Source organism: Taudactylus pleione, unplaced genomic scaffold (genome assembly GCF_031769625.1).
Source record: "Taudactylus pleione unplaced genomic scaffold, aTauple2 ptg000934l, whole genome shotgun sequence".
NCBI lineage: Eukaryota > Metazoa > Chordata > Amphibia > Anura > Myobatrachidae > Taudactylus > Taudactylus pleione.
The window spans coordinates 3,308,452-3,333,233 of record NW_028285335.1 but is presented as its reverse complement, the minus strand read 5'-3'; positions in this window follow the sequence as shown (position 1 = coordinate 3,333,233).

Here is a 24,782-nt window from a genome sequence, read left to right as displayed (position 1 = left end):
GCACAGTCGAAATCTGAGTCTCCTGATGCAGACCGTGGCCTCAGCACTCCCAGAAAATGGGGGTTGGCACCTCCCACTTCCGGGAACAAAGGTCAGTGCCACCCCCTCCCTGCCTCCAAATGGTTGCACCTGTTGATCAGGCTGTGGCTTAAATACAGGGCCTGATTCAGAGCCGGACGCTATTTGCGCTCGCTCGTTCAGAAAAAGGGGCTGGCTATTTAAATTGAGCGCTCGCTCTTTGCGGTCTGTTGACGCCTCTATGTCTGAGCGAGCGTCCGAAACATGCGCTCGCTATTTTGTAAAGACGCCCCTTGGCCGCTCGCATCCTACGTCATCTCCGCTATTTATTAGATTAATCGAGTACATCGAAAGGCGTCTGAACTGCTCGCTATTCTTGTGGTAGCATTTTCCTACCGCAATCATGCGAGCAGTTCAGGCTAAAAGACAACCAAGTGACGTGGTCGATGACGCTGCTTTGTTAATTATGCACACCCTTAAACACCCGTTTTGACCTTTTGGCACGCCTGCGTTCGGATCTCCACTCCCCGTTTTCAAGCACCTTCCTCTGTTACCACCCACAAACGCCTCATCCTGTCACTCAAATTAGCAGGCATTCGCTATTTTGCGAGCACACGATGTCCGACCGCACTGACTGGTTGGCGCATGCGCATTACAACCCATACGCATGCGCAGATGTGCGAACATCGCTAGGAGCGAACGAGCGGCCGCATACCAGCGGCTCTGAATCAGGCCCACATTGCGAGCGAACTCGCAGATGGAGGCCTAGACATGCGCAGTACACAGTACACATCCTGCGCATGCCCTGTCCTCCCACCATCGGAGATGTGCTCAAACCATCAGGTTTGAGTATATCTCTGAATGAGGCCCATAGTGAATATTTCACCTATTAATCAAAATTTTAGAGGTGCAAAGAATTAAAGGTGCCCATCCACTAGACGATTAAGTTGTGCGATTGAACGATAATGATCGTTCAATCGTTCATAAATCGTTTGCTAATCGTTTGCAAATCGTTTGCAAAAATGTCTAAAGCGACCAGCGATGCGCGCGCCCGCTGGTCATTTAGACATCTATCATCGTGCAAACATGCTGGTCAACCTGACGATAACATCAGTTTGAGCATGTTTGCAGATGATTGATGAGCCTGCACTGATCGACTGCTCGGTCAGTGCAGGCTCATCACAGGCTGACAAACGACTGCATGATTACAATGTCGTAATCGTGCAGTCGTATTCATGTCTACTAGTGAATGGGCACCTTAACAATGTGATCAGTGATTATCGGCAATAGCACCAATTGTCAACTTGCTTTCCAATCAAAATTTGCTTCTGTCACTTTTAGACAAAGTTGAATCCATTTTATTGGTCTATAAACGTGATCTCCGACATTTACAGTCACTACCGCCTATGAGATATCCCTACTTCTATAAGATAACAATCTGCATAGAATGGTTCCTGATTTCCCTTCACCGGGAAATCCATCCCTATTACGTCCAACCAGAGAAGTGTTTGCGGATTTTACATTTCTAAAAGTTGAACCCAAGCTGTCCCAAATGCAAAAGGAATTCATTCATAAACCCCTACACTGTAAGGTCTCACAAGCAGGGCCCTCCATCCAGTTGGTTCTCTCCCTGCACTGTCCCTGTGTCCGGTTGCTCCCACTCACAGTCAGTGATCTCTTCTTACCAACCTTCCCAGGACACTCGATCACTGATCTGTCACAATATTTCACTGTGTGCTTTTCCCACTATTTCATCCTTTTTATATTGAATTGTGTTTGTATCATTGTACGGTGCTACAGACACTTGGTGGAGCCAAATCAATAACAATATTAATAAGACTACTAACATATCTCTAATTTTATTTAATACAATCCTGTAAGTTGAAAAATTCAAATAAGACTCTTTTCTTATTCCCTATACTGCAGTTGGTTATTGTAGCTAGTTATTGTTTGACTATGGCTGTAACAAGGGTGTGCGAGCAGAGCTGTCATCCAGGCTGCAAGGCCCTGGTGGTGACTGTCTCATGGCACCTGCATTTGACTTGCAGGGCATGCACCCTGCAGCCAGTAAAGCCACCCTTGAGCATACTAAGGACCTGTGGGGTAGTGCACTAATTTGTGATGCCGTCAGCCTTGGCATGACATACTGAGGGCTCTAAGCCTACATAGACTGACTGTATAGGTTGGTTGCCATATTGTTTTCCCCCAGAGAGCTTTTGAAAAAGAGATAACAGCTTAGAACAATAAATATCAGATACAAGCTGAAAAGGTACGTAACTTGCTATTTAAAAAAAAAAATCTTGCTACGTTAAGCAAATTGCCATATTGAAGTCTTAGAAAATGAACATTCCAACTCAAACCTGGACCGTCCTGTGAAAATAAGGAAACTTAGATCTGGTGGGAAGTAGAAAAGAAAATATTAAAATGTAACATATGTAAAATTTTTCTCCCATAACTGCATACTCAGCTCTCTGTAATAACATTTCCATTTAATATGTTTGGACCTTGGTAAGTTTCATATATTTACTTTTAAACAACAAAGTAAAAACTTGATAGTCAGTACTCTGTGAGCTGACAGGGCCTGATTCATTACCGATCGAAACAGCGATTACGCACGCAATTGATGCAATCTGCGTATGCATTGCAGTGCGTTTGCGCGAACCAGCCATTGCGATCGGGACTGTGATCGCAGTGACTACGCAGACCCATTGCAGAGTGATTGACAGGAAGTGCCGTTTGGGGGTGGTGATGAGGGGGGTGGTCGGCGAAACGCAGGTGTGCCAGTGTTTTCGAACGGCGTTGCATGGACATGCATAAATTATCAACTGCGATGCCATACGCAGCTTGAGGACTCATAGCGTGCGCTGAGGTTAGCAATTCCTGAGCAAGGTCAGAGCTTGTGCAAGTGTGCGTGAGGCTGCGATGGTACTCTACTGTACTGATGGTTTCGCAGTCTTGCTAAACATTACGGATGTGTTTAAGGTAAAGTGGGCGTCCGTATGTAGTGCTGCGGCAGCATAGCGATCGCAATGGATTAGCGTACTATCGCAGTGAGACTACGTACGTAATCACTATTGCAATCGCGGTTGCCATGCATAATGAATCAGGCCCACAGTACGGCACCATATAGTTGGGCATCAAATCTATTAAACTTGATTCGATGCTGATAGGTTAGAAAATAAAGCATGCGCCTGGACCTGTCCACACACACTGTCTGGCAAGCATTCACTTCACTTTACATTAATGAATATAATTTGTGTGATGTCACCTTCCTCAGCCAGCCCCCATCACCTTCCTCAGCCAGCCCCCATCACCTTCCTCAGCCAGCCCCCATCACCTCCCTCAGCCAGCCTGCAAGAGCCCAGTACTGTACATTGAGGGAGCAAGGAGAGAAGGGAGATAGGGTGCTGCTCTCTTCATACTGTGGCACTGCTTCCCCAATGTGATGGTGCCCCTGATTGTACCGCACTGGTCAAGTAGCCCTGGAGCCTGCCATGCAGTGCTCCCTCAAATCCAGAGCCCGGGGCATGTGCCCCCCCTGCCCTTCCCTTCCCTAGTGACAACCCTGAACTAGAGTCATTTTTCCATACCACTGTGTATGTGCCCCTGTCTATGAGCCCCCATGAGTAACCTACACGTGCTTTCATTTTAGGGCATTAAGGACACATACATCAAGCAGCCATTTCACAGATTTCCGGAACCATCGATCTGACGGTCAGAAATGCTGATCAGCGACCATCTGTGATCACCGATCCATCGGGGAATCAGTAAAGTTCTTCATGTTAAAAATCCCCGGTTTACTGATCACGATCGTATTTGGATTGTGATCAGCAAATCAGGGAAATACAACATGTTGGATTTCATCGATGCCCCGACCCCGGCGTCTGGGTTCGGGGAATTGGCCCAATACATCACAGATACATGGGGGCCTTTACTCCACTGTCCACCTGCACACTGCTATTTACTTAACAGTGTTTTCAGAGCAATTACTGCAGTCAGGAATGGTTTGTGCCAGGTGTGTATACTCACTACCTGATGAATGGCTACATCTGTACATACATCTCTACCCAGGGAGCGATGCATACCGCATAGTACTACTGCCTCAGCCTTTTACTGAGCCTCCGATAGCTTATAAAGGATGCATTCATACATCAGCTGAAAAAACTATAACAATACAGAACTGTATGCAAAACCACAAAGCCCCTTGTACGTGTAATTACAGGGAGCTAGTAGCTGTGACCAGAAGTACGTCCGTTTCCTGCGCGGCACACCTACCAATCCACTTGCAATATATTGTTTGTCGATAGAACAATATATGTGTGTATGTACCCTGTTATAGGATCAAACCAGCACTGGTATCCGTGGATCCCATAACAGGGCCACTCCAGCGAGCGTTGAAACGCGTTGTGAGTGACAGTGAATTTACATTCCGTACCTGCAAAGTCTATTTCATACCATTTATTTCTATACCACCTGTAAAGCTCATGGATTAGGCTTGTTACTATCTGGTACGGCTGTATTATTGCTTATATATATTTTAAACATAAAATAGTGATTTTTATCTACATCCTGAGTTTTTCTTCACTTTCATATATGTGACCAATGGGAAGTTGAGGGAAAAAAAATATACGGAGAAAAGAAACCTTTATGGGTCTGCAATATGTCTTGCTGATGTAAGCTTATAGTAAGCATTACTTTATGCATATTCTGCTACGTGCACTAAAGGTGAATTCTACTACTGAGCACATCCTTGGGAATCAGTGGACTCATTCTTCAGTAACTGTGTACATCTAACCCGTCATGTAACCCATTTTTTGTATTTTGTTTCTCATATCATGATAATCCACGTTGGAGTTATGAGAAAATAAGACAGCTTCGTTGGAATATTACAGCTGCACATTTGGGATCTGTGTCTCCCTTTGGATTTTGACCTGTCAGCGCTGTTTATGGTTTTCTCTGTTGTATCGATGTTGCACTGACACAGGCGGCCATGTTCAGACAGAAATTCTGCTACACTTCCATATGGCTGGTGCAAAGTTTGATGGTGCAACTGATGGGGTGTCTTAATACCATACTTACCTACTCTCCCGGAAAGTGCGGGAGACTCACAATTTTTCAGGTAGTCCCCCGCAAACACAGAAGACTGGGTGGATCTCCTGCATCATGCCCACTTCCTAGTGGAGTGGGCAAGATGGGTAGATAATTACCAGGAATCGTAATGTAGGGGGCAGGGCAGGGGCATATCTATAATGGGTGCAGGGTGTGCGGGGCACATGGGCCCCTGGGTCCAGGGGGGCCCCGCACCACACACCCTGCACCCATAGCATACTTACCTCTCCAGAGTCCCACGTCGGAGCGGGGGTCCTGCGCTCTAAAAACGACTGGAAAATGGCCGCCATGGCCATTTTCCCGTCGTTTACGCATGCGCAGTACAGGGAAAATGGCCGCCGTGGCCATTTTTCCGGTGATCTGTGCATACTCTATAGACCCTGGGCACACTCTAGTGCCCAGAGTCTATAACTACACTCGACTGAGGCAGGGCCTAATGACGTGAGAGCTTTGCCCCGCCCCTCAGAGCGGTCAGCTGCATCTCCTCTCTGGGCTTCTCTCGGAGAGGAGCACTTCAAAGTTGGCAAGCCTGCTTAATATGCGCAGCTGCGGCACTAGCATAAAACCTCAGTTGCTGCAGAAATTCTCTGCATTACCCCGATGCCACGAAGCAGGAATCCCAATTCTACCAAAAGAGCAATTCTTATTCGCTCCCACATGAAAACTGCCTTTTTCCCATGACATTTATATACATGGTTCCCAAAACCGCGTTCCTTTTGTTTATGCGACCTTGGCAATTCATACACTGTTACGTCCACATGAGACTCACTCAGATCCTGCTCATCTGCTCAGAGCTAAATCTCCATCCGCCAGTGTGTTTTCAGAACGTAAACGTCTTTGTTTAGTTTGTGGCTTTTAAGATACAGCTGTTTGGATGTATGGTTTAATTCCAAGGTTTTGTTCCCTCTTTCATAGTGTGCTGCCAGCATAAACATCCCTCCCTCTCAAGCCTTTGATACTGTACAGCTCCCACCCCAATTATGTGAAGTGTGTACGTATGAATTACAGAGCATAGGATGCCTTGATGTGGCTACACCAAGATGGGAGGCCGTGTCCGGCATTAAAAATAAAAGCTTCAGTTCCGCAGAGAGAGGATTTAGGTTAAACAGCTAAACCGACATCTTTATTTATCGATCTATTTTAAGCTATTTTCCTTTTTGGCATAACGCACAGATAGTCAGTAGCCTGGAACCCTGTTAGCTCTAGGACCTCAAGGGAAACTGTGGTGTAGTTCATACATCGTAGATGAATATTTGTATGGACTTTTTTAATACATTTTAGTCTTATTTTATAGCCAGGAAACCATGGTCATCTTTATTTCAGTATAAAAAACCACTCTAGTTGCATATTTATAAATTATCGGGTCTTAGTGACAGCCCCACTGCTCTACCCACTACTGCTGGCAGGACTCAGCTAAGACTTGTTAAACGCCAGAATGCCCAGATTGTTCACTAGGGACCACTGCAAGGCAGTATGGACTTTTCTGATGGGAGATCCTCTAACTGCCACCCTAGCTGGGATTAGTAGAAGAGACCTTTGAGACATGGCACGGAACCAGAATCCTTGAGAATGGCCAGACAAGTCGAAGGTTAAGGTCACTTGCAAGGGTACGTAAACTAGGAAACAGACAAACAGATCAAGGTCACCGGCAGAGATGCACTGGTTAGTAACAAGCATGATCCGGTACCCGGGAATTCCACACAGTAAACAGGGATGCTGGAGCAGGGCAAAAGGATCTAATACTCTGGCAGCATCTTGCAGTCAGACAGAAGCAGGAGAACAGACAGCTGGGAGCACACAGCGGGAGACAGGATGACTGAGATAGTATGAGATAATCACAGTAAAGCTTACTTCCAACCACCCAACTAGTTGGTTGGTTGGAATGAAAATCTAGTCATTTATGGGAGCAATTGTCAATCAGCAAATTGCTCACAAATGTCGAACAGATGAAAGCTGTTGTTCAGACAAGTTGGGTAAATCTGTTTGACTTAGACGGCTTTTCTGAATGACAGTTTTCAACCATTTTCCGGAGTTTGGGAGCAAATGGCTGATTGTCATATGTTCCCATAAATTACCAGATTTTCATTCCAACCAACCAACTAGTTGGATGGTTGGATGAAAGTTGGTAAAGTGTATGGCCAGCAGAATGGTACCTACATGCTAATTAGCTCCTAACTGTCACTTTATAGGCTGTGTTTTAAAATGACAGTGAGGAGCTGATTGGTTGGTACTTATCTCTGTCCACTTTATCTCTCTCCAAGGCTTAGTACATAGACCCTTTACTGCTTATGAAATTCAGGCCAACTTGCCAGATAGGAACCCGTGCCTGCCTCTCGCAGGCTGTTGCATAAGCCCTAGGTGTTAATGACAGATACAACATGGGAGATGAATAAACTAATATGGTTTTTCTTCCAGCAGAGAAGGGGTTAAGGAGATTTGTTTGTTTACATCACATGACACAGGCCTTGCCGCTTGGGAATTCGGAAACAAAAAACGGGAGGTCCTTGGAAGAACTTCATACATTCTCTGACTTTCAAAAACAGCGATCATGTGTTTCTCATCTCGCTGTAACGAAGCATAAAAACTGGCTATGAGTTTTCACTTCCAGATGAGCGTCATGGAGGAAGGAAAAGATTTTCTTATTGGCCACTCGCCTAAAACTCTGAAAATCCGAGACTTGCTGATGACATCATTAGTATTCACGGCAATTCTGAGTCCGCTGCAGCTGGGACATTTTGGAACGACTCAGATTTTCCGATTCTTTTGTGGAACCATGTTTAAAATTATTTTGTGCACTGAAAAAAAAGAAAATTGCTGCTGATTTTGCATATGTTTTATAACAATGTTCGACAAAAACTGATAGGGGCTACACACTTTCTAATGTGTGTATTGTAAGTAACTGATGACTTGGAAAGTGCAAAGATAAAAAGAGAGCCTGATTCACAGATGGTAGGTAATAGAGCCATGGTCATAGACGGTCTCGCAATAGAGGTTGCTGGAATATGCAAATGCTGACTTTAGCCTTCGCTTTGTGCTGGAGTGTCCGAATGCTGAGATGAAGCTGTTCAGGCTGTATGGTCTGTGCATTTGCAATTTAAATTGTAATCACTCCAACATCAAAGCAACATCAGTTGCAACATCAGGATTTGCGGTAGCCTAGGGTCTACTCAAGCTACTCTCCTCTAATCCAACTAAACATGGCCTCTGAAGCATTGGATTAGCGTTTGGGAATGCATCAGCATTCCCAGATATGACTGTGACACTCCCATAACACGCCAATGAAATGCCCCTTTTTGCTATCACTTTAGGTCCCCTCCCAGTCTTCACCCTGATACACCCAAAGATCGCAAACCCCTTCTTACGTGCTAGCGGTGCCATACACAACTGCCAACATGATAGGACATTTGGGTTCGCGTGTGCTCAATATGGGAATTCTGGACTTTTTGTACATGTGCAGTAGCAAAACTTTGCTAAACAGCAGAAACATTGACACTGCGTCTATCATTGAATCAGGCCGAGAGACAAGGAGATTTGCAAAGGGAAATAATTGGAGAATATCAATTTTAAATGCAATTTTATGGTGTAAATTTAACCATGTGTCAGTTTTGTGTCTAACCCATCTTCTTGGGAGCTGGTAAACTAATCCAACATGTATCAGATTTATTTGTGTGGGCTCTTAAATCCTCCTTTGCTCATTCACTATAATACAATATGTCAGACCACTCAGGTAACTGTTACACATTTTTGTTCTTGAAACAATGATCTTTCTTAGTGAAAAAAAAATAGTTAAAATATTTTTGTTGTGCAGAGCAGTAATGATTTGGACTCAATAGCGATATCCCTTTTAAATGGTTGATGTTTTTCAACGCATGCATCTAAGTCCCTAAAAAGTTGTTCTGCACACGCGTTCTGCAGTGTGTGCTCACAGAGTCGCAGTACTAATTGGTCGCCACTCAGGACCATCCAGCCATACTGGAAATGCTCTGGGCATTTTTGGGCAGCGACCAAGTGGTCGTTATTCAGATGGACTGAGACTTATGGGCGTGTTATATGAGTGTCGCAGGCATGTTGCTGAAGTGGTATTGTAAGAGACACTCTGACGCTCGCATTGTAGGCCAAATTCTGATGGAAATCAGCACCTAGAATGGGGCTGGTGCAAGTTTCGCCGGTGCGACCGATGGTTGCATTTAAAGATGCACCAAGCAATATTTCTTACCACCAGCTAGTTATGTAACTGTTTTGGGGCTCATTCACCATTGGTTTCTCTTGCAGCCTTCTCTCCATGAGCAAACTGCTGTTCCAGCTCCTGCAGAAGCAACAGTATTTCTGAGGGCTGAAACACAGGAGGCAAAAGTTTGGGCGACTCCACAGAATCTGACTTTAGCTATTATTTATTAGAATCTACTAGATATGTGATAGCAAGAATCTGATTGGTTGCTATCGGTAAAACCTCCACTTGTCCTTTTTAGAAAGGACAATATACGTATCTACCCCTTTGTAAATGCAGTCAGTGCAGGCGCAGACCACGACAAGTTCCTCCCCGCTGACTGCTAGCTTCCCAGGAACAATTTAAAGCTGTCAGGCGGATATTTAAAATTAGCAATCACTTAAGTTGCATACACACACAACGATTTAGTTAACGATTTTTTCCCTTGAAAAAATTAACTAAAATCATTTACTAAAGTTGTTCATTTACTAAATGTAATGAACGATTTTTTAGAACTACAAACGATTTTTGCATATTCCCTTACTGAAAATCGTTGAGTTGACAGGTCTGACTGAACTACAAACTACAAACGTGAACGCGCATGAACGAAAATCGTTCATTGTTTGACTCAGAAAGTGAACGATTTTTACAAATGATTATCGTTAAACGATATTGTTTAACGATAATCGTTCAAAAAATCATTATGTGTGTATGCACCTTAAGAATCAGATCCAACTGCTGAGGGTTGGCTCTTCTTGGAGCTTTCTATTGGCTGCCTGCATCTGCTTTAGAACAAGCAGCGGTTCACTCACTGTCATGTAGCACCGGAACCCAGAGGCAGGTTACCACAACACTTGTAATGGGACTCAAGATTTCAAGAGGCCCCATGCTTGCGCCGCTAGAGTAATCACCAGGGCACAGGCATGGAGAGTCTGGGAAGCCCCTTCACTGGTATCACATGAAATAATAAAGTTTTTTTTCCAGGCGCAGCGCATGTAACATTATGACGTAAGTATGCTGGGGAACAAAGGAGTGAGAAGCCTGCAACCACCGTGAAGAGGAGCAAGCACAAGTGGCTATGGAGAGACACAGGGGTATGAGCTTAGGCTGCTAGAGAGACAAGACAGGTGATTTGAGGCTATGGAGAGACACAGGGGTGTGAGCTGAGGCTATGGAGAAATATGGGGGGGGAGTTGAGATTGCTGGAGAAACACAGGGGGGAGTTGAGGCTATAGAGAGACACGAGGGGACTGAGGCTGATGGAGAGACATGGTTTGATTAGACTGTTGGAGAGACACAGGGGCTGGAGATTTTCCACAACTTTCAAGACTAGAAGGAAAACGCTGGGTCCCAATAATCTTAAGACCCTATTTCTAAAAAAAAAACATTACCTTTGTTGTATGATGATGACATTGGTTATATTCCTATGTTAATAGATGTGTTCCAGGCCTACATGAATAGTGAGTACTCACTGAAGTTATCATCTGCCCAGGGAGGATTAATTTCTTCAGAGTTTCCCTGTTGCAGAGAAACCACCAAATAGGTAAGAAAAAAACTCATGCTAACCCATCTTAGGGATGGGTCCAAGAATGGCTCCAAGATTTCTATTGATGGTCCTGGTGCCAGCCCAGGAGCTGATTGGACCACCGGGAGCTCAGGAGAGTTCCTGCTGGGCCAGCTCAGATGTGGACAATGGGGGGTCCCCAGTCCCACCGCGGCATGAAAGCTAGCACAGGCTCAGTGTCCAACACTGGCCGCACTGAGGGGGTCATTCAGACCCGCTTGCGAGCGCAGGACGCTCGCAAGCGGGTCGATGTTGCCCCACTGCACATGCGCACGATGGAGGGAGCTCCGTCGTGCGCATGCGCGAGACCCGGATAGCGACGGGCTTTCCGTCGCTCCGGGTCTCGCACCAAAGGGGGCGTGCTGTCGATGTTGATTGACAGCACACCCCCTTTGGTGGGCGTGCTGGGGGCGTGGCTGCCAGACGGAGGCGTTCCCATGGGAACGCCTACCGTCTGAAGCCGGCCCCACTGACATCACTAATGATGTCAGTGGGAGTGATTTTGGCTCTGATAGAGCCAAAATCACTCCAGGGTTTGCGGCAGCGAGACCCTACCACAGGGTCTCCGTCGCAAGCCTGATGGTCATGATGGTCTTGACCATCGTGACCATCATCATGGACGCTCGCATTTTCATGGAGGACGCTCCATTTTCATGGAGGAGGGCCCTGATTCAGAGCGAGCGCTCTGGTCAGAGCGTTTGGCTCTGAATCAGGCCCTGACTGTAGAGAAGAAGAGGGTGGGCCCAGTGAGGATACAGGGGAGCCATTTTAAGAGCAAACAGGCCTGCCCAGGAGAAGTATCGAAGGGGTGGTGCCAACTTTAATGTTTAGTTCTCAGACCAACCAGCATCGGACTATGAAGAACAGCTGTCTGTCCAAACGAGGAGGCTGGCATGAGAGGAGACGGCACCACAGCATGCAGGTTAGTGTATTGTGGGTGTGAGAGGGGTTTGGGCAGTGAGCTGTGAGGGGGGAGCAGTGATAGCTGTGAGGGGGGGGCAGTGATAGCTGTGAGGGGGGGGCAGTTTAAGAGGGCAGTGTGTCTGTTATTATTGGGGATAGTGGGTGGGATGTACTAAGCATCGCATCCACGATGCGGTACATCTTGCCTGTCTTCGGGTACATACAGTACCGCGGTTGATTACCGCACTAAGGGCCTGATTCAGAGCCGCTCGTAAGCGGCCGCTCGTTCGCTCCGAGCCATGTTCACACATCTGCGCATGCGTATGGGTCATAATGCGCATGCGCCAACCAGTCAGTGCAGTCGGAAATCGTGTGTTCGCAAAATAGCGAGTGCCTGCTAATTTGAGTGACAGGATGAGGCGTTTGTGGGTGGTAACAGGGGAAGGTGCTTGAAAACGGGGAGTGGAGATCCGAACGCAGGCATGCCAAAAGGTCAAAACGGGCGTTTTAAGGGTGTGCATAATTAACAAAGCAGCGTCATCGACCACGTCACTTGGTTGTCTCTTAGCCTGAACTGTTCGCATGATTGCGGTAGGAAAATCCAACCACAAGCACTGCGAGCAGTTCAGAAGCCTTTCGATGTACTTGATTAATCTAATAAATAGCGGAGATGACTTATGATGCGAACGGCCAGGGGGCGTGTTTACAAAATAGCGAGCACATATTCTGTTCGCTCGCTCAGACATAGAGGCGTCAACAGACCGCAAAGAGCGAGCGCTCAATTTAAATAGCCAGTCCCTTTTTCTGAAGGAGCGAGTGCAAATAGCGTCCGGCTCTGAATCAGGCCCTAAGTACCTAGAATATCGCAAAGAATAGCTCTCCCGATAAGAGCCGTCCTTTGCGATGGCTCCGGAGAGAGGGACTTCCGGGTTTAACACCCAGAAATCCCTCTGGCGTCCTTCTGCTTATGTGGGGGGTGATGGGAGGGATCTGATCTGATCCCTCCCAAGGGGAAGCGTCCCGATAACAAGACCATAGACTTCTATTAGGTCACGCCACCTGAATGTGGTAAAACCCCTGAAAACTGCATTTCCACCTTTAGTTCATCCCGCCCAGGGTGTGACAGTGAGGCAGGTACAGTCTGAGTTGAGCAGTGAGATATGTAAGTGGGGGCAGTGTTAGGGGGAGCAGTGTGGGCTGTGAGGGGGGACAGTGATAGCTATGAGTGAGGGCAGTGTTAGGGGGAGCAGTGTGGGCTGTGAGGGGGGACAGTGATAGCTATGAGTGAGGGCAGTGTGAGGAGGGCAGTGAAGAGGGTCAGTTTGATCTGGAGGAGTTAATGTGACATGTAAGGGGGTTAGTGTAAGTGTTGAGGGGAGGCAGGAAGGTGTGAGGGGGGAGCAGTGAGATATGTAAGTGGGGGCAGTGTTAGGGGGAGCAGTGTGGGCTGTGAGGGGGGACAGTGATAGCTATGAGTGAGGGCAGTGAACTGTAAGGGGAGATAGTTTCATGGACGATACAGTGAGCTATGTAAAGAGGGCAGTAAGCTGTGAGTGGGGGCAATGTTAGGAGGGCAGTGTAAGCGATGAGGGGGAGCAGTGTAAGTGGTGAGGGGGAGCAGTGTGAGCAGTGAGTGGGGGCAGTGCAGTCTATGAGAGGGGCAGTGAGGTGTAGTAGAGGGCAGTGTGAACTAGAATAGAGAAGTTGCACCCCATGTCCGGTAAAATTGGTGATAGAGTGGTCAATAGGTTTCTGTGGGGTAAAACCATCTTCAGCCGGTGTTAGCTGCCAGGGCCAAGCTCAGGAATGATTTGTATTATGGAGCTAAATAAACCTAACAATTAAGCAGACCCCATAGAAACCTAAGGGAACTGCTGTTAAGTCAAAAATGGAGGTATTAGAGATTCTGTAGCTGCTGAGCTCCCTCCTTCTTATAGCCAGAAGATCCTTTATATTTGTGGCTGGTTACCCCCCGAAAACAAGTATTTTGGGGGGATAGCCCACAAATATCTTTTTAAAATGAATCCCTATATGAGCAGTACATTGGCATATAAATTAGAAGCAAAAAATGATAATTATTTTTTAATGCCTTGATCCCACTGTCCCTTGCACTACAAGAGGACCTTACAGTAGAAAAAGTAAGGCTTATTTATCATTATATATTTGCGGTTTAATCCTCCTGCCGGCAGCTGCAGCCCCATGGGGGAGGGGGGGATGCGATGCTGCCATATTTACTAACTTTCTAAATGCATTACACTCCGGAGATTGCCCCCCGCAGCCTGTTATAGCCTATGGACTACACTTCACATAGTTAGCCGGGAGAGGCTACCCCCAGGAACCCTGCCTGGCAATAGCGGCCGCTCGTGTGCAGTCTGCAGCACTCCGGGTACATAACAGAGACGCCCCTGACCCTGCGTGTGCCGTTTGATACATTCCACCGGTAATGTCGTGCTCAGATCGCATTGCAAATGCAAGCATTAATAAATGGGCCCATAAATATAATAGATTGTGAGTTGCAGGAGGCCCCAGGATCCCAGCAATGACAGTAAGCGGCTAGACTTAAAGCTGCATTATTGCATTATTTTAAAAGTCAAAACCAGATTAAGCAGATGGTAATGCAGTGGCTATAGATGCTGGGAGTCTCAGTCCTTGCACATTCGGATGAACACCTGGGAAGGGCAGAGTTGCTGACATTTAGATCTCTCCTTCCGGGAGGGAGCTGTCCGGCTTCCACACGGGGAGAGTGATGCTGCAAAAGGGGGCGTGGCCCAGCAAATGACACATCATTGGGGGCGGGGCATGGAGTGTGACAGCGCAATTGCATCATTGTGGCCCCGCCCCCTCTCCACAATGCAGAGATTAATGGCATTGTGAAGCAGAAGGCGGGGCCACGATGACACATTTCAGCGTGAATCACGTCACCGCCCCCCCCCCCCCCCCCCTACTGCCGGAGTTTATACAGACGGGTCGCCGGGGCTGGGAGGCTTGCCTGCCTTTCCGGGGGGGCGGGAGCGGCACACAATTTTCAGGCGGCTCCCGGCCGAATCGGGAGGGTGGGCAAGTATGGGGAAGGGCCTTATAGCAACATTAGCATAAAGCGGAGACTGCGTCCTACTCACAGTCAGGTCCATGGTGACATACAGGACTTTGCAGGGTGCATTTTTCATGTTTATTATCGTGTATCATTATCATTATATTATTATAGGTCATACATTTAAAAATACAGTATGTACAAGGAATACAGCTGTAGCTGCCTCTTGTCCGTGTGCCGCCTATAGATTATACAATGAGGTGACGGTCTGGCTAAAAAGCAAAACCAACAAAAGCATCTGAGAGTGATCATGTACAGTCCCTACGTAGGCAACTCAGGGGAAAAACACCAGGATCAAAAACAAGATTAAGACACATCTGTTTGGGCTTAAACAACGTTGTCTGCATAGTTCAAAGCCATTTCCCGTCTGTTTGTTTGTTTATTCTGTAAGAGAATGACGATGACGTCCTACTCACCCTCCGTCTCCCAGCTCTCCTTTCCCACCTTGTTTAAAATGATCACCACCTATGGCGCATGGGTTATAGAATTAATTATAATAAGACCGAAGCCTTCCCTCTCCCCATTACCCCATCCCAGTTCTCCCACTTCTCCCTAATATAAAATAAATAATATTATGTGACCACCTTAGCCAGGCCGTGACCTGCTTAGCGCCCTCCTCTCCACTTAGATGTCTGGAACTGGAGATGTCAGTGAGTAAGTTTCTCCGTGACTCCTTACTGGCCGTACAAACCAAATGCAGGACTGTTATTATACTTATGGAGCGCCCGATCCTTTGTTTTACAAGTTTGGGATTATTGCACTCGCTACTTTAAACTTTCCCTGTCCCTTCTCTATTTGGGATAATCCCAATTTCCCCCCTAGCCACTCCTCTGAGCGCCTCTTGCCTTGGATCTACTAGGACACGGGTGGGGAACCTTCTTTCTGCCGAGGGCCATTTTGATATATATAACATTCTTTGCGGGCCTGGTGCAGGCCACGCCCCCTCTGTGTGACATCACACGGGGGCTGGGCCACAATCGCCGGTGAATACAGCAATGCCCAGAGCTGTAAGGGCAGTGGCGTAACCATCTGAAGCATCCTAAGGACGCTCCAGGTGGCACTACTGCATAGATTCTGGCTACATTGTGCCATTCTAGCACAATGCAGAGGGCCAGACCAAATGATTCTGAGGGCCTTATATGGCCCTGGGCCCGAGGTTCCCCATCCCTGCACTGGGGGATTAGGCTGGTGTTAGGCGTGCTGGCGAATGGTTCATGTATGTCGCTACTTGATGAGACATTACCGTAGACGAATCCTTATACAGACCTTCAGCTTAGACACATGGGCGGGATGCATGATGAACACCTCAAAGGACCTTTCTCTCGGTAAGAGCGGCCCTTTGCGATGGAGGAACTTTCAGGTCTATGACCCAGAAGCCCTTTGGGCGTCCTTCTGCGCATGCGCAGAAGGACACACGCACCGCAGGGGGTGCTGGGAGGGATCCAACTGGATCCCTCTCACATCAGTCTCCCGATAGAAGGCCATAGGCACGATCAATCATACTGTGGCTTAGGGCGGGATTGCAACCGCCGTCATTAGTCAGTGATCATTAAACATCGAACTTCAGGCACTTAGGGTTCTATGTACTAAGCCATGGAGAGAGATAAACTGGAGAGAGATAAAGTACTAACCAATCAGCTCCTAAATGTCACTTTACAGGCTGTGTTTGAAAATGGACAGGAGCTGATTGGTTGGTACTTTATCTCTGTTAGGTCTGGAGACTCTGGGTTGCCCTGGAGAGAGCTAAGTACCCGCTTGCTGGTGGTTAGTGGGGTTTGGACTACAGATGGTCGTATGTAACTTTTCCTCATAGATATTGAAATAATAGAATATGCAGCAGTATAAGCAGAAGGATGTTAAAAATAATAAATGCAGTCAGCACTGTAATAACAGGGGATCCGGACCGGGACCGGACTTGGGGCCTGATTCACCCTCGGATCACAATATTGCGTACGCACACAGGACCTCATTCATACCTGCTCGCTAGATGCGTTCGCTCGCTCGATGCGTATGAAAATTCAGGAAGGCAGGCGATCGCACGGCAATACACTAGCATGCCCACTATGTCTTAGCGTGCGATCGCTCTGTGTATGCAGACGCTCCCCAGCCTGTCTTAAGACGCCCACTTGCGCACGTCATCTCCAAGAAGTGTATGCAACCATCGGTAGCATTGAGTACCATCGGAAGCGAACGCAGCTCTTGTGGTTGACTATACCCTACCGCAAGCACTGCGAGTACTTCAGTTTGAAATACAACCAAGTGACGTGTACTATGATGCTGCCTCTTGATTATGCATGCCTCAGAAACGGCGTTAAGACGCTCAGACACGCCTGCGTTCGCACCACCACTCCCCATTTTTAATGACCAGCCCCTGTTACCACCCACAAACGGCTTCTCCAGTCATTCATTCAACCGGGCTGTCTGTGCGCAGCGAGCATACGCTTCATGATCGCTCACACTGGTTCAGCACGAGCATTGTGATGCATACGCAGAATGCAAACATCGGCTGCCTGCGTGCGAACGCTTCCTAGCGAGCGGTTCTGAATCAGGTCCACAGTTCTGTGATAGCAAAAGAACTACTGCGATTGCAATACAAACTCAGCACTACATAAGGACGGGATGTAGTTATGAGAACGGCGGCCGCGATGCTGCCAGTCTCAATACCGACATGAAAATCCCGACAAGGGACTGAAGATAGGAGGCAAATACCGATGCCTATCTTAATCCCGACGCCGGAATGCCGAAGGACAGCAGCCCGAACGAGGTAAGTCCAGGGCGCCCTTAGTGTTTGCCGGGGGGGGGGTTAGCTTTAGGGAGCATATCGGGGTTAGGTTATGGTGGGGAGTTTAGGGTTAGGCACCACTGGGGGGGTTAGGGCTAGTCACTAAGGGAGGGGGGGGTTAGGTTTAGGCTACAAGAAGGGAGGGTTAGGGGGGAAGGGGGGAGGGTAAGTATACTTACCCGACCCCTGTCGGGACACCAACCATCGGGATGCCGCTGTTGGTATTCTGACAGGAGGCATCCCGACAGCCAGCATTACATACCCATTCCATAAGGACGCCCACTTTACCATATGAACATGCGTAATACTTAGTAGAATAGCGAAACCATCGGTACAATCGAGTACCATCGGACCCATACGCACAGTTGCACAAGCCCTGACCTTACTCAGAAATTGCTAACAGCCACGCACGCTATGAGACCTTAGGCTGCGTATGCTATCGCAGTGGCAAATTTATGCACGCCACTGAAACGGCATGCAAATGCACTGGCACGCCTGCATTCGGCTGACCACCCCCCCATCACCACCCACATATGGTACTTAATGTCAATAACTCTGCGATGGGACTACGTAACCTCTGCGATCGCAGTCCCGTGCACAGTGGTCCACTCGTGCACTGCGATGCGTATGCATGCACAAAACTCAACAATCGGCCGATTGCATGCGTGTTAGCAACTGCGATCAAAGGTGAATCAGGCTTTTGGTACACACAATGGAGCTGGAGTGAAACTGGACTTGGAGTATACAATGAAGCCGGAATAGAACCGGACTTGGAGTATGCAATGGAGCCAGAGTGGAATCGGACTTGGAGCATAGATTGGAGCTGGAGTTAGACCGGACTTGGAGTTCACACTGGAGCCGGAATGGAACCAGAATTGGAGCATCGACTGGAGCCGGAGTGGGGACGGACTTGAAGTTTACATTGGAGCCGAAATAGGACCAGACTTGGAGCATAGACTGCAGCCAGAATGGGACCGGACTTGGAGTTCACACTGGAGCCGGAGCAGGATTCATCAGAGCATCTAAGACAGTGTTGGCTAACCTTGACACTCCAGCTGTTGTGGAACTATATATCCCAGCATGCCCTGCCACAGTTTTAGCATGCCCTAATAGCAAAACTGTAGCAGTGCATGCTGGGTTATGTAGTTCCATAACAGCTGGAGTGTCAAGGTTAGCCAACACTGATCTAAGATAACTAGCATGGGAGCTGGAGCCAAGGACAAGTATCAGCGACAAAGCTCAGGTCCTGAATGCAGTCAGGACTAGGAATATATACCCTGTGACTCAAAGCGATTGGCTGATGCGTTCAGGTGGACGCCGACCTGGCTATCATTGGAGGCTTTAGTGGTCAGCTGACCGGGACCAAAATGGCGGCGCCCAGTGTCCAGGGCCGGTGGTAACGCCGCTAGAGCCCCCTGAGACCACCACCACACCAAGAACCCATCAGCAACACACTCAGCTGATCAGGAGCCACCATGGCTGCACCCAGCGTCCAAAGCTGGAGGGAATGCCGCCGGAGCTCTGGGCCCCTGGAACCACTACCACGTTGGGTACTTGCTGACAACACACTCTGAGAGAACCCAGGCCGGGACCTCTGCCAATACAGAGCATTCCGGCCCCAAGGGTAAGCGCGCCCACCATGTCTTAGCAAACGGCCACTTTGTGTATGCGTACGCCCAATCGCACAGGCAGAGCCGCCCAACAGCAACACGTCATCTCCAGGAAGTGTATTACAACATTGGTACATCGAGCACCATCGGATGTGAACGCAGTGCTTGCGATTGCGTTACCCTACCGCAAGCATTGCGAGGAAATCAGTGTAAAAAAATGGCAAGTAACGTGTACTATGACGCTCCCTGTTAATTATGCACGCCTCTAAAATGGCGTTGAAACGCCCAGGCACGCCTGCGTTTGCATCTCCAACCCCCCCGTTATTAGTGTCCTGCCCCTGTTACCACCCACAAACGGCCTCTCCTGTCACTCAATACCCTGGGCTGCCTTTGCTGGGTGAGCGAGAGGGTTGCGATCGCAGTGTGTAGTTCGCGCACGCGCAGAATGAAGCATGCGCATACGCAGAACATCGGGCCGCTTGCGAACGCACAGCATGAGCGAGCGGCTCTGAATCAGGCCCATAGACCTCAGAGACCCTAAATCTGCTTGTTTAGTTTAAATAGTTTATTCTGGTATCAGAACAGCTCAGCAATACAGAGTGGTGGGCATCAGAGAAGGAGGGAATTGATCATTGTAAGAAAACTTAGTAAATCTGCTCAAAATGAACCTCACTAAAGAAACAACTGAATAAGGATGTTAATAATGTACATGTCCTAACCGAATAATTTCACTTGTAATTGAATCAAGATTTGCTGTAATCTCCCTGCGATCAGGACGTATTTATTCTCTCTCTACAGCATAGATATTGATGTATCGGTATAAAATAAATGACTGATATCTCTTTGATGTGATAGTACCATTGCCAGATCAGCTCTGAACATTGAACTTGCATGAAAGGACGAATCAGCGGAGATTGCCGCCTTAGATATTGTGCCAGGCCATTGAATTGACTGATTCTCCCATATGGGCACATTTTATGGCTTTTGGACTGATTTGCATATAATTTGTGATAATCATGTCAGCTATTCTGATAGCAGATGGCAGCACATTGCGTTGGCCTGCAGTCCCGTCCCTGATAAAACACGTCAAGGCTTGCCAAGCTGCATATGGTTATAATCACCAAACATAAAAATGAGCCGGCAATCAAAACGAATATTCCTTACAGCTCTCGTTGACTGTCAACACTTCAGTTGGAACTAACCAGTGACGGGCACCGGTTATTAAAGTCAGTTGTTTTTAAAGCACCGCAGGGAAGAGAACTGAGAGGAGAATTAAGAGGAAAATAGATTTGAAAATGTATGTAGTCTTACATCAATATATACATATTATACAGTACTCTAAGATACTTACAGAGGGCAAATCGGGTGCTCCGTGATGCTAACACTCACTGGGAGAGATGCACCAAGGCCTTCATTCAGACCTGCTCGCAAGCGCTATGCGCTTGCAAGCGGGTCGATGGTGGGGCACTGCGCACACGCCACGTGCGTGTGCAAGCCCCGTAGCGAATGAGAAATTAGCGAGTGTTGATCAACAGCTCACTCCGTTTTGTAGGCGGGGACGGGGGGTGGCTGGACAAACGGAGGCGTTCCTGAAGGAACGCCTGCCGTTTGTGGGCGGCCCTACTGACATCACCAGTGATGTCATTAGTGAGCTTCCGGCTCTATTTCAGCAGGAAGCTCACTGAGGCTTGCAGCAGACGAGACCCTACCACAAGGGTCTGGTCACAAGCCCGATGGTCGCGATAATCGCGACCATCACCTGGCCGCTTGCAAAAGCTGTAGGTGGTCACCCACAGCTTAGCGAGCGGCTGGGAGGCCAGTTGAAAAAATAAAACGGCCGCCCTCATTCAGTGCGAGCGCTCGCTTGATGCAAGCGCCTCTGAATGAGGTCCTAAGCCTTGTAGAGAGATAGAGAAGTGGAGAGTGGTACCGTACTGTCAGCTATTAAGTGCCATTTTGCAAACACAGGGTTTTATGTGCTAATCTTGGAAAATAAATAAACTACCAGCCCATCATCTCCTAAAGGTTCATACACACTAGACGATTTGCTCCATGAGCGATAACGTCTAGTGTGTCCCCGGTAGGCGTGTGCTCAATGTCGTTAACGACATTAAGCACACACACTGAACGATATCATGTACGATATCGTTCAGTGCCGGGCTCCCTCCCTCATCCCCGAACCTGCAACAACCTGACAATATCGTCAGGTTGCCATGGAGGTACGGGCGATGAGCGCCAACGACCAAGAACCCGCAGTAGCGCGCTTCGTTGGTCGTTAATGCATACACCCTGGCCGATATACTGAACAACCAAATGATAACGATATCGTTATCGTTTGGTTGTTTCAAATATCGGCCAGTGTGTGCGCACCTTTACTGTCATTTTTCAAACACAGCCTGTAAAGTGACAGTTAGGAACTGATTGGTTAGTACTTTATCTCCATCCACTTTGTCTCCCTCCGAGGCTTAGTACATAGACCCCACAGCCTGTATTCTGACAGGAGCTGATTGGTTGGTACTTTATAACTCTCCCAGGCTTAGTGCATCTCCCCCAGCACTGTGTGTCTCTCCCGGCACAGTGTGTTTTACACTCACAAGTGCTCGTCATTCAATCACTGCTGCTGTGACAAAGTGCCCCCCCACCCCACCCCCCGCATGGGCAGGAGAGTTCCCAAAAGCTGGGACAGTTGGGAGGTATGCAGAATGTACAGGGAGTCCCCTGGGCTCCGGGAACAGTGGGTGTTCCTCCCACATCCCGCATACTTCCAAGTAAATTGACCAGGATGGGGAAAATAATCGTGGACTTGTGGGGGACATGATTCTATTATTATTGGGTAAGTTTGCCCCTTACCTCCTCTTCATAGAGCTATAATTTGTAGCATTATCCCATGAGGATACGGGGTCTACTGACACGAATAGTCCGGTCCCATCCCTATCAGCTGTCAGCTGCGTCTCTTAGATGTGTGCTCTCCCGTTGACATTCAGCCATATCACCGGGGGGTGTGGCCAGTAAGAGTACCAACAAGCACTACACATAATCTATTGGTGCCAACCTGCAATCATGTGATGCATCCCCCTGCGCTGTAAATAGGGGTATGCAAGCGGTGCCACCGCCAAGTGTGCAGGGCCCTTAGGATGCCTCATAGCAAATGCATTTGGCTTGCAAGGTTCCTGGAATGGCACCCTGCAGCCAGGAGAGCCCTCAGAATCATCTGGTCTGGCCCTCTAAGATTTTTTCTACTAGCTTCATCTGGCTAGTAGGGTGCCTTTAATGGCATCCTGCAGCCAGAATCTATGCAGCAGTGCTGCCTGGAGCATCCTTAGGCCACTTCAGATGGCCACACCGCTGTCCTTACAGCTCCCCGGGATGCTCTGGGCATTGCTGTGATCACCGGCGATTGTAGCCCCGCCCTCGTGTGACATCACAGAGGGGGCGTAGCCTGCACCAATCCCACGAATTATGGTTATATATATCAAAATGGCTCTGGCCAGAAAAAACGGTTCCCCACCCCTGTTGTAGAGTATACTTGCCTACTTTTGAAAAAGCTTTTCAGGGAGATTGTGAAAGCAACACCTAAGAGGCGTGCCATAAACCTGACTTACATCCAAATGTAAATGATCCCCAAAGCAGTTGGTAAGATCTACTTGTTGATAAAAACACACTGACACTTTTCAGGGCTTGCTTATGTATTGTGTTTTACAAGTGGTTCCATATAAGTATATGAAATGCATGTAGCCATAGCGACCATTGTGACTTATAACCAAGGCAGGGAAATACCACTGAGTGATTATACCATGTATATATATATCTCTAATTTCTTTTTTTTTTTTTTTCAAGTATATAACAGCTACATAATGGGGGTAAGGTGCAATCAGGGAGATAGCTGGACTCTTCAGGGAGTCAGGGAGATTGCTACTATTTCAGGGACTCTCCTTGACAATCAGGGAGAGTTGGCAAGTATGATAGAGCTGCCCGGAGCTTCCTTAGAACACTCCCTGGTAGTGGTCTCATTCCTTGTGCCAGTGACCTCTCCCCCTCAGTGTGACATTGTTCGACAGGCAGGGCCAGCACAGGAAAATCGCCCTGTTACTGCGCTGTCCTCCCCATACGGATGTAACTATGCTTTATTTATGTGCAATGTCAGTTGCATCTAATTTGTGACCAACTCTGCAGCAGGCCTGAAATGTCATCAGCTAAGGGAAGAGACAGATTAGCAAATAATTAGAAAAACAGGCAATTCTTAATATGTCTTTAAAGAAAAAACAAATGTAGATTTTTTTTTCCAATACTGTTGACTTGAAAAATGGTAAATTAAGGCAACAGATGCCCTTTTATAAAGCTTCATATCTTAGTAGGTACAGCTTGGCCTTGCAGGGCTGGCCAGAACGTCTGCTTAACATATGGATTTTGAAAGAAACAATAAAAAAAACCAAAGTGATATTTCCCTTTCAAAACCAGCCACCCCATGTAACCTCTGCGGTACGATCGAGAATCTCATTACTCATTAGAAAAAAAAGATGACTATTTCAGCTAAACAGAACCACATCGTATAACCTCATGCTGAACACCACCGTCACCTTTTAAACACTGGCTGCAGGAGAGGATTTTGGCAAGAATTCAAAGGGGACGTGGGATCTGCAGCCCAGAGAAGGAGGCTGAATTTTGAGTCGTGTTTTCCTTGCAGTTCTGAAAATCCCCTTTCATCTTGAACTACTTCAGATTTGTGTCCATTTTGCGTGAGTTTTTTTTTTGCACAGTGCACGCTACATAGTAGAGCATACTGTAGATATCTTTGAGCAGTTATGAGCAATTCAGAGATGTAGGCATCTCAGCTTCATCTCCACTGGTGTTGAGTGAGTGTAACTGGGCGGCAAGTGGTCATTTGCATCTAAAATAAGTGTTCCATGGGCGGGCTGTTCAGAGGTAGGCATACACAGAGATCCCTGATTTCAAAAAGATCTCTTGCACAAGGAGGTGCTTTCACAAGCAGGTGGATGGGGGTGGTGCAAAGTGTAACCACGCCCCCTCATCCCCACACCGCTACGCCCCCAACTTGGTCTACTCACTTCTTCCTATTGGCCGGCTGTTGACGTGGCGGCACTCAGTTGGAGCGCCTTCCAATACCTCTGTCTAGTTACCCCATCACCAGTTATATGGCTGAGATCATGGACTGTCAATCCCAGCTTAGTGACAGTCTTTTTTTCTGGCTGGGGCTGAATAAGAGGTGAGAGGACGCACAATCCTGTTCTCCCCGTGTGCACACCTGTAGCCAATGCAACAACGCTGAATTAGAGATGAGTGGGGACGGATCTCAGAGATCCGAACCCACCCGAATTTCGGGGATCCGGGGCGATCCGAGCGAAACTTGGATCTCCCTGCCTGCCCTGGATCCCTCACACGAGGCAAAACCTCGCGACCCCACTGTCGGTTCGCAAGGTTTTGTTTTGAGACGGCTTAACGCTGATTGGCTGAGAGAGCCTTCTGTCACGGCTCTCAGA